Source organism: Heterodontus francisci, chromosome 3 (assembly GCF_036365525.1).
Source record: "Heterodontus francisci isolate sHetFra1 chromosome 3, sHetFra1.hap1, whole genome shotgun sequence".
Lineage (NCBI taxonomy): Eukaryota > Metazoa > Chordata > Chondrichthyes > Heterodontiformes > Heterodontidae > Heterodontus > Heterodontus francisci.
In genome coordinates this window covers 137842679-137852821 of record NC_090373.1, presented here as the reverse complement: position 1 = coordinate 137852821, position 10143 = coordinate 137842679, and the positions used below count along the sequence as shown (strand labels likewise).

At 45.5% G+C, this 10143-nt stretch overlaps 1 protein-coding gene across 4 annotated transcripts in view; it reads left to right on the top strand.

Annotated features, from left to right (window-relative positions):
• The first annotated feature begins 1465 nt into the window (after positions 1 to 1465).
• Positions 1466 to 10143, top strand: part of tbpl1 (TBP-like 1) — a 68068-nt gene continuing 59390 nt past the window's right edge. For all 4 annotated transcript variants that reach the window (XM_068026343.1, XM_068026354.1, XM_068026350.1 and 1 more), the window contains exon 1: positions 1466 to 1643. The gene's annotated coding sequence lies outside the window, so the exon portion shown is untranslated. The remainder of the gene's footprint in view (positions 1644 to 10143) is intronic.

Below are 10143 nucleotides of genomic sequence, written 5' to 3'. Positions count from 1 at the left end.
TCCTGTGAAGTGCCGTGGAATAAAAACAAGAAATGCTGGAAATACTCAGCAGGTCTGGCAGCATCTGTGGCGAGAGAAGCAGAGTTAACGTTTCGGGGCAGTGGCCCTTCTTCGGAACTGAAGTGCCTTGGAATGTTTTCTTACATTAAAAGTGCGATATAAATATAAGTTGTTGTAGTACCATCATAGCTGATCATCCAAACTCAGTACCCTGTTCCTGCTTTCTTCCTGTATCCCTTGATCCCTAAGAACTATATCTAACTTTCTTGAATATATTTAATAATTTGGCCTCAACTGCTTTCTGTGGTAGAGAATTCCACAGGTTCACCACTCTCTGGGTGAAGAAATCCCTCCTCATCTCAGTCCTAAATGGCTTACCCCTTATCCTTAGACTGTGATTCCTGGTCCTGGACTCCCCCGCCATCCTTCCTGCATCTAGTCTGTCCAGTCCTGTTAGAATTTTGTAGGTTTCTACGAGATCCCCTCTCATTCTTCTAAACTCTAGCAAATACAAGCCTAATCGACCCAATCTCTCTTCATACGTTAGTTCTGACATCCCAGGAATCGTTTGGTGAACTTTCGCTGCATTCCCTCCATAGCAAGAACATCCTTCCTCAGATAAGGAGACCAAAACTGCACACAATACTCCAGATGTAGTCTCACCAAGGCCTTGTATAATTGCAGCAAGGCATCCTTGCTCCTGCATTCGAATCCTCTCACTATGAAGGCCAACATACCATTTGTCTTCTTAACTGCCTGCTGCACCTGCATGCTTACTTTCAGCGACTAAATGACCCGTTTTTGTGCTGCAGCTTTTATGTAATTCTGAGTTTGCAGCAGTGTTTTTTTCAAATCCAGACAGCTCGCTCAAAAGCTGGGTTACACTGTCCAGAAATCGGAGGGATGGCAACTCCACGAATGCCTCATTTTCTAATGTTTTCTAGTAACACAGCTTTAAGCGGATGCAAGAGGGGTACATGAGGGAAAAGAGGAATAGAAAGATATGCTGATAGAGTTGGATGAAATAGGGGAAGAGTTGTGGAGCATAGAACAGGTCTTTTGGTACAAATTCGATGTAATTTTACATCACCAAATGGTCGGTTCTTTTGTTTATTTTATGAAGATATTAATCAGAATTATGAACACAATTGAAATAAAATTTCCAACTATTAAATCGTGTGTTCCTAATCAACAGCAGACTGGCTAACGCCACGACTCGGACTCGCTCATCCTCCCCCCTCCAGTGTCTGCTGCCGCACTCTTTGGCCGTTAGCCGTCAAATGAGGCCAAACCAAACAGTTTAACATCCCATCTCCTTCCGAACAACAGAGGCTGCGCAAGCCGCGCGCGCAACGACGAATTTCCCCTCCTCCCACCCCAGCCTCACAGGAAATTCCGCCCCTCAACCGCTCTCATTGGTTGCATACCACAGCCGTCGTGCGCCGATTCACGGGTCGAGCTGTCGATCAAAGCGTGCCTGCACGTTTCCGGGTGTCGGTGCGTGCTCAAACATTAACAGTGTTGGAACGTTCGCTTTGAGACCGTTAAACCGCCGCGTTCCAAAACAACAACAAACAGCCGAGGAGGAGCCGCGCATCGTCCGGCTGTAGATCCCGGGCCAGGCTGAGCCGAGAGAGAGTGTGGTAAGGAGGCTTTCATTGGTACTTCGTGAACATGCGCGGCAGAGTTCTCACATCCGGTTTGTTGGGCCTTTGGTAAAAATGGAAAGGAATCGGGGGCGGTAAAAGAGTGGGCAGTCGGTGGGAGTTAGTGCTGTGGCTCCCTGCCGCCGGTGTGAACGGAGGAGGGAGGCCCGGGACCTGGGGAGCTCTGAGGGAGTGAGCGGAGTTCCCGGGAGCTGATCGCCGAGTGGGTATCCGTGTGTTTGCTGCCGCGGGTCGGTTGATGCACAAAGTGGTCGGTTCTTTCAGGGCAAAGCAAACCCCGAACTGTATTACATCATACTACGACCCCCCCCCCCCCCCCCCCCATCACCTCGCCGTTTTCCCGTGTGTGTCCATACAGTTAGAATGTAATAGTTATAATACTGCCCCACACATATATACAGAGAAGAATGGGGAGGTCTGCTGGGCACAACCGGAGCTGGATCCCGGGGACAGTTACTGGGGTTGGGGGGTAAGTCTGACCAGGCAGCAGCTGCTGCACACAGACCGGACAGGATGGCTGCTGGGTCTGTGTCCAACTGCTAAATCTCAGCGATATTTCTGTGAACTCACTAGACTTACGGCACAGAAGGAGGCCATTCGGCCCATCGAGTCCATACTGCTCTCTGGAGAGCAATCCAGTCAATTCTATTTCCCCTGCTGTACCCCCATAGCCCTACAAGTTTATTTCCCTCGAGTACCCATCCAATTTCCTTTTAAAATCATCAATCGTCTCCTCTTCCACCACCCTCGAGGGCAGTGAGTTCCAGGTCATTACCGTTCACTGTGAAAAAGCACATCCTCGCATCCTCCCTGCATCTCTTGCCCAAAGCCTCAAAACTGTGCCTACTAGTCCTTGTACCATTAGCTAATGGCAGCAGCTTTTCTTTGTCTACGTTATGTAAGCTTGTCATAATCTTGTACACCTCTATCAAATCTCAACTCAACCTTATTGGTCCAAGCAGAACAACCCCAGATTCTCCAACCTAACCTTGTAGCTTAAATTCCTTATCCCTGGAATCATTCTGGTAAATTTCTTCTGCACCCTCTCAAGGACCCTCTCATCCTTCCTAAAGTGTGGTGACCAGAACTTGATGCAGTACTCGAGTTGTGGCCTAACCAGAGCTTTCTAAAGGTTCACCATAACTTCCCTGCTTTTGTACTCTACCCCTCTATTTATGAATCCCTAGATCCCATATGCTTTGCTAATTTCTCACTATGTCCTGCCATCAAAGATCTAGGATATGAAGCCCCATCCTCCCCAGGTTTCTTTGTTCCTGAAAACTTTTTAGAACTGCGTCATTAAGTCCACATTGTCTCTCCTATCCTTTCTGCCTTAATGCATCACCTCACATATTTCTATTAAATTTCATCTGCCATTTGTCTGCCCATTCATGTTGCAGTTGATTAGTATCATCCTCACTGTTTGCCACACTTTCCAAGTTTGGTATCATTGGCATATTTTGAAATTGTACTCTGTATTCTAATATCAAAATCCTTTTATATACATCAAAAAAGCAGTGGTCCCAGCACTGACCCCTAAATGAACACTACTGTCTACAATCTTCCAGTTTGAAAACCAAATGTTTTCCATGGCTTACTGTTTCCTGTTCTTAAACCAAATTTTTTAATCCAAGCTGACACTGACCCTCTTATTCCATGGCTTCAGTTTTGTTAATCAGCCTTTTAAGTGGTGCTTTGTTAAACTCTTCCTTAAAATCCATATGGACAACATCTGCTGCATTCCCTTCATCAACTTTCTCTGTTACTTCATCAAAAAATTCAATTAGCACAATCTATCTTTTACAAATCTGTGCTGGCTATGCTTAATTAACTCAAAGCTCTCCAATTGCCTGTTGATTTTTTTCCCCCGATTATTATTTCTAAAATCTTACCTACCACTGATGTTAAACTGACCGGCCTGTAGTTACTGGGAATGCTCTTACATCCTTTCTTGAATAAGGGTGTCACATTTGCTACTCTCCAATCCTGTGGCACCTCCAACATATCTAGGGAAGATTGGAAGATTATGGCAAACCCTTATGCTATTTCCACTCCCACTTTAGCAACCTGTGATGTAAGCCATCAGGACCAGGCGACTTATCCACTCTAATCATAGCCAACCTTTCCAGTACTTCCTGCCTATCAATTTTTACCTCATCTATTACCTCGACCATCTCTGTTTCTCCCAATATCTTGTCAGCATCCTGTTCCTTAGTAAACACCGATACAAAGTACTCATTAAGTATTCTAGCCTTGCACTCCATCTCTAAGCGTATAATCCCTCTTTGTGCCTAATAGGACCCACCCCATCTCTTAGTACCCACTGACTGTTTACATGCTGGCAGAAGATTTTTGGGTTCCCTTTTATGTTAACTGCCCTTCTATTCTCATCTCTCTTGGCCAGTTTTATTTTCCTCTTCACTTCCCCTCTCAACTTTATTGTATTGGCCTGATTCTCACTTGAAGAATTCACCTGACTTAACATCACATACCCTCTGTATTTTTGTCTCATCATACTCACTCATGCCCTCCCTCTCTCTCGAGCTCTGCCTTTGGTTCTCCCACCTTTTGTCCTTGTTGGACTGTACCTAGCCTGTACCTCAAACATGCATCATACACCTTTGTTTTCATTCATCATATTCTCTATCTCCCTTGTCATCCAAGGAGTTTCAGTTCCCCTAACTTTCACTCTTGTTGGAGTGTACCTAGCCTGTACTGAAGCATCTCCTCAAATATCACCCATTATTCTGTTAGTTATTCTTGCCCGTCTTTGGTTCCATTTTACCCTGACTAGATCCCCTCTCATACCATTGGAAGTTAGTCCACTTCCAATTTAGAAGTTCTACTTTAGATTTTTCCTTGCTCTTCTCCATTACTAATCTAAAGCTTATGATATGATGATCACTCTTACCCAAGTGTTCCCCCACAGACACTTGGCCCACCTCATTCCCCAGCACCAGATCCGGCAATGCCTCCTTCCTAGTTGGATCAAGAACCTACTGGTCAAGGAAGTTCTCCAGAACATATTTTAGAATTTCCTCCTCCTCCTTCTTTCCCTTTTACTCTATAATTATCCCAATCAACATTTGGGTAATTAAAGTCCCCCAATATCACTGCTCTATAGTTCTTGCTATAAGGGAAGAAATTGCTGGGGCCTTGACAGAAATCTTTGCATCCTCATTGGCTACAGGTGATTTCCTAGAGGACTGGAGAATAGCCAATGTTGTTCCTTTGTATAAGAAGGATGGTAAGGATAATCCAGGAAATTATAGGCCGGTGAGCCTTACGTCAGTGGTAGGGAAACTATTAGAGAGGATTCTTCAGGACAGGATTTACTCCCATTTGGAAACAAACGAACTTATTCGTGAGAGACAGCATGGTTTTGTGAAGAGGAGGTCGTGTCTTACTAATTTGATTGAGTTTTTTGAGGAAGTGACGAAGATGATTGATGAGGGAAGGGTGGTGGATGTTCTCTATATGGACTTTAATAAAGCCTTTGACAAGGTCCCGCATGGCAGACTGGCACAAAAGGTGAAGTCACACGGGATCAGAGGTGAGCTGGCAAGATGGATACAGAACTGGCTCAGTCACAGAAGACAGAGGGTAACAGTGGATGGGTGTTTTTCGGAATGGAGGGATGTGACTAGTGGTGTTCCGCAGGGATCAGTGCTGGGACCTTTGCTGTTTGTAGTATATATAAATGATTTGGAGGAAAATGTAGCTGGTCTGATTAGCAAGTTTGCGGACGACACAAAGGTTGGTGGAGTTGCGGATAATGATGAGGATACAGCAGGATATAGATCGGTTGGAGACTTGGGCGGAGAAATGGCAGATGGAGTTTAATCCGGACAAATGTGAGGTAATGCATTTTGGAAGGTCTAATGCAGATGGGAGGTATACAGTAAATGGCAGAACCCATAGGAGTATTGACAGGCAGAGAGATCTGGGCTTACAGGTCCACAGGTCACTGAAAGTGGTAACGCAGGTGGATAAAATAGTCAAGAAGGCATACGGCATGCTTGCCTTCATCGGTCGGGGCATAGAGTATAAAAATTGGCAAGTCATGTTGCAGCTGTACAGAACCTTAGTTAGGCCACACTTAGAATATTGCGTGCAATTCTGGTCGCCACACTACCAGAAGGACGTGGAGGCTTTGGAGAGGGTACAGAGGAGGTTTACCAGGATGTTGCCTGGTCTGGAGGGCATTAGCCATGAGGAGAGGTTGGAAAAACTCGGATTGTTTTCACTGGAACGACGGAGTTGGAGGGGCGACATGATAGAGGTTTACAAAGTTATGAGCGGCATGGACAGAGTGGATAGTCAGAAGCTTTTTCCCAGGGTGGAAGAGTCAGTTACTAGGGGACATAGGTTTAAGGTGCGAGGGGCAAAGTTTGGAGGGGATGTGCGAGGCAAGTTCTTTTACACAGAGGTTGGTGAGTGCCTGGAACTTGCTGCCAGGGGAGGTGGTGGAAGCAGATACGATAGCGACGTTTAAGAGACATCTTGACAAATATATGAATAGGAAGGGAATAGAGGGATATGGGCCCCGGAAGTGCAGAAGGTGTTAGTTTAGGCAGGCATCAAGATCGGCGTGGGCTTGGGGGGCCGAATGGCCTGTTCCTGTGCTGTGCTGTACTGTTCTTTGTTTGCACATCTCTCTGATTTCCTTGCAGATTTGCTCCTCTATCACTCTGTCTCACGATTTAGAGGCCTATCAAATACCCCCAGTAGTGTGATCATACTCTTTTTTTTTTTACTTTTCAACTCTAACCAAATGGATTCTGTCCTTGCCCCCTCAAGGACATCTCTTTCCAACACCGCAATGTCTTCCTTAATCAGTACTACCACCCCAGCTCCCTTTATTCCATCCCTTTCTTTTCTGAACACAAGATATCCTTGAGCGTTGAGCACCTGGTCCTCATTATTTTTAAGCCACGTTTCCTTTATTGCCACTACATCATATTCCCACACGACTACTTGTGCTTGTGGGTCACCAGCCTTATTCACCACACTTTGTGCGTTTACATATATGCATTCTCAATCTGTCTTGGTATTCCGCGTAGTCCTTCTTAGTGTGCTGCTATCTAATATGGTAGTACTTACTTCTCTAGTATTATCCAACATTCACCTTTTGCATATAATAAAAGCAAAATACTGCAGATGCTGGAAATCTGAAATAAAAACAAGAAATGCTGAATATACTCAGGTCTAGCAGCATCTGTGGAGAGAGAAGCAGAGCTAACGTTTCTTTATGCACCTTATTCCTCTTTTCTACTTCAATGTGCTGGTGACCATTCCCCTGCCAATTTAGTTTAAACCGTCCCCAACCACACTAGTGAACTTACCCACAAGGACATTGGTCCCAGTCGTGTTGAGGTGCAGCGCATCTGTTTTGAATAGGTGCCTCCTACCCCAAAACTGATCCCAATGCCCCAAGAATCTGGAGCCCTCCCTCCTGCGCCAGTGCTCAAGCTATCCATTGATCCTCCTTATCTTCCTATTCCAATTCTCAAGGTCCTACTTTTTAACTTCCCTATCTCCTGAAAATCTGACTGTAAAACCTTAATATCTGATAGCTCTGTCATTGGTACTGACATGTACCACAACTTCTGGCTCATTTCCATCCCCTGCAGAATATTCTGCACCTGCTCCGTGATGTCCTTTACTTGGAAACCAGGGAGACAACACCATGTGGACTCAAGATGGTGGCTACAGAAATGCCTGTCTGTCCCCTTGACTATGGAATCCTCTCACGATTGGATTTCTGCTCTTTGCTGTTCCCTTCTGTGCAGTCCCTTACCCATTGGTGCCATGGTCTGGACTGCACTCCCTCAAGATTTCGTCACTCCCAGCAGTCTCCAAAGCTGAGTACTGGTTTGAGAATGGCATACATCCCGAAGACTCCTGTGTCACCTGCCTCTTCCTACTCATCCGGATGGCCACCCATCTACTATCCTGAACTCTTACTGCCTATGGGGCAGCCGCTTCCTGGAACATATAATCTAGAAAACTCTCATCCTCTCTGATGCTCTGCATTGACTCCAGCTGCCCTCAAGCTCGGAAAGCCTGAGTTGGAGCTCAAGCAGCTGAAGACACTTCCTACACACATGGTGCTCCAAGATAAATGAAGTGTCCCGTTGTTCCCACATGGCGCTGGAATTGCAAGCAACAGGTCACAACTGCCTATCCATGATCTAAAAAATCTCTCTTCCCTCTTTTAGGATCTATTAGTACCTTGTTTAAACTATTAAAGTTAATTAATATCTCTCGACCTGCTCTGTGCTAATACTCATTATTAATTCATTTACTGTTATACTTGCCCTGCTCATGCTGACCATACCTTGCTCCATGACACGTATATACAGTCTGCTGCTCTGTCCCCGAGCTCCTTCAGCTCTGTTGCTTACCTACAGGCTCTCCAAGCAACCAATCACTTATTTGCTGTCCTGTGACGTTAGTCCTTTTTTTTTTGTTGATTTGTGTTCTCCGTGCTCTCTCTGACTTCCCACCGCCGCTTTTATCTGTGGGTCTCCGGTACTGTTTTCCCGTAGGCTTGCTCGCGCTCTCTCTCCCCATTGACACTTTATCTGTGGTCCTCCGGGTCTGTTTCCCTCGGGCTGACACGCTCTGAAATGGTATGGTTGCTTAGTTTGCATATTGGTAGTCAGTATAGAATTTAGACCGTGGCATTCATGTATGTTTCTTCTGCACCAGAAAGGCAGTTTTTTTTGCTTCTTGTCATTAACGACAAAATCTTGCACTCGATCACTTGCACTGGTCCATATAAAGCACTGTCGGGTCCTGCTCTCATCTGCCAAAACTGCTCACTATTACAGGATCATAGGCAACCCTGGTTTCTTCTGTACTGCAGACTGTCTTCTTAAACACTTTTCCCTGACTCTTCCACCCTCACTTCGAACAAGTGCAAGGAACTCACAGACTTTTTTGTCACTAAGATCAAGTCCATCTGATCAGCTGCCTCTTCTGCTTCCCTCCCTTTCACAAGCTCCCATGACCAAACTGCCTCTGAATTTTCCCCGACCTAGACTTGAACTTGCATCTTTCTCTAGTTTCTCTCGTCTCCCCTTATGCCCTCTCTGAGCTCATCTTGTCCATTAGACTCACGACCTGCTCCTTCACCCCATTCATAAACTGCCGACCACTTAACTTCTACTCCTGGCTCCCATGTTACCTCATATTTTTAGCGGTTCTCTCTCCTCCAGTACTGCCCCCTCTCCTTCACCCCTCTCCTCAAAAAAAAATTCTTGGCCTCTCCGTTCCTGCAAACTACTGCCCCATCTCCAACTTCTCTTTCCTCTCTAAGTTCCTTGAACATGTTGCCGCTTTCCAAATTCATGCCCATCTTTCCTGGAGCTCCATGTTTGAATTCCTGCAGTGAAGTTTTGGCACCTACCACAGTAATGAGGCGGCTTTTATCAAAGTCTCAAATGACATCCCATGTGACTATGACAAAGATAAACTATCTGTCCTCGACCTGTCAGCAATCTTTGATCACACTATCCTCCTCCATTGCCTCTCCTCCATTACCCATCCCTCCATGGGCCCATAGAGTCAGTCATTTACAGCACAGAAGGAGACTATGTGGCCCATCAAGTCCAATTTGACTCTCCACGGAGCTATCCAGTCAGTCCCACTCCCCCATTCAGTCCCTGTAGGCCTGCAAGTTAATTTCCTTCAAGTGGCCATCCAATTTCCTTTTGAAGTCATTGATTGTCTCCGCTTCCACCACTCTTGTGGGTAACGAGTTCCAGGTCATCACTGTCCGCTGCATACAAAAAAACCATTGTTCCTCATATTCCCCCTGCATTTCTTGCCCAAAACTGTCAATCTCTGTCCCTAGTCCTTGTACCATTAGTTAATGGGAACAGTTTTTCCTTGTCTAACTTATCTAAGCCTGTCAAAGTCTTGTACATCTCTATTAAATCTCCCCTCAATCTCCTTTGTTCTGAGGAGAACAACCCCAGTTTTTCCAACCTAACCTTGTGACTAAAATCCCTCATCCCTGGAACTATTCTGGCAAATCTCCTCTGCACCCTCTCCAGAACCGTCACATCCTTCCTAAAGTGTGATGACCAGAACTAGACAATACTCTAGTTGGGGCCTAACAAGAGCTTTGTAAAGGTTCAGCATAACTTCCCTGCTTTTGCACCAAATGCTTCTATATATGCTCCCATATACTCTACTAACCACACTTTCAATATGTTCTGCCATCTGCAAAGATCAATGCAAAGCACCCCCAAGTCCCTCTGTTCCTGCACACTCCTTTATAACTGTGCCATTAAATATATATTACCTCTCCCGATTCCATCTGCCAAAATGCATTACCTCATACTTGTCAGTATTAAATTCCATCTGCCACCTCTTTGCCCATTCTGCTAGCCTATTTATGTCCTGTTGCAGGCGATTCATATCATCCTCACTTTGCCACACCTCCAAGTTTGGTGGCATTGGCAAT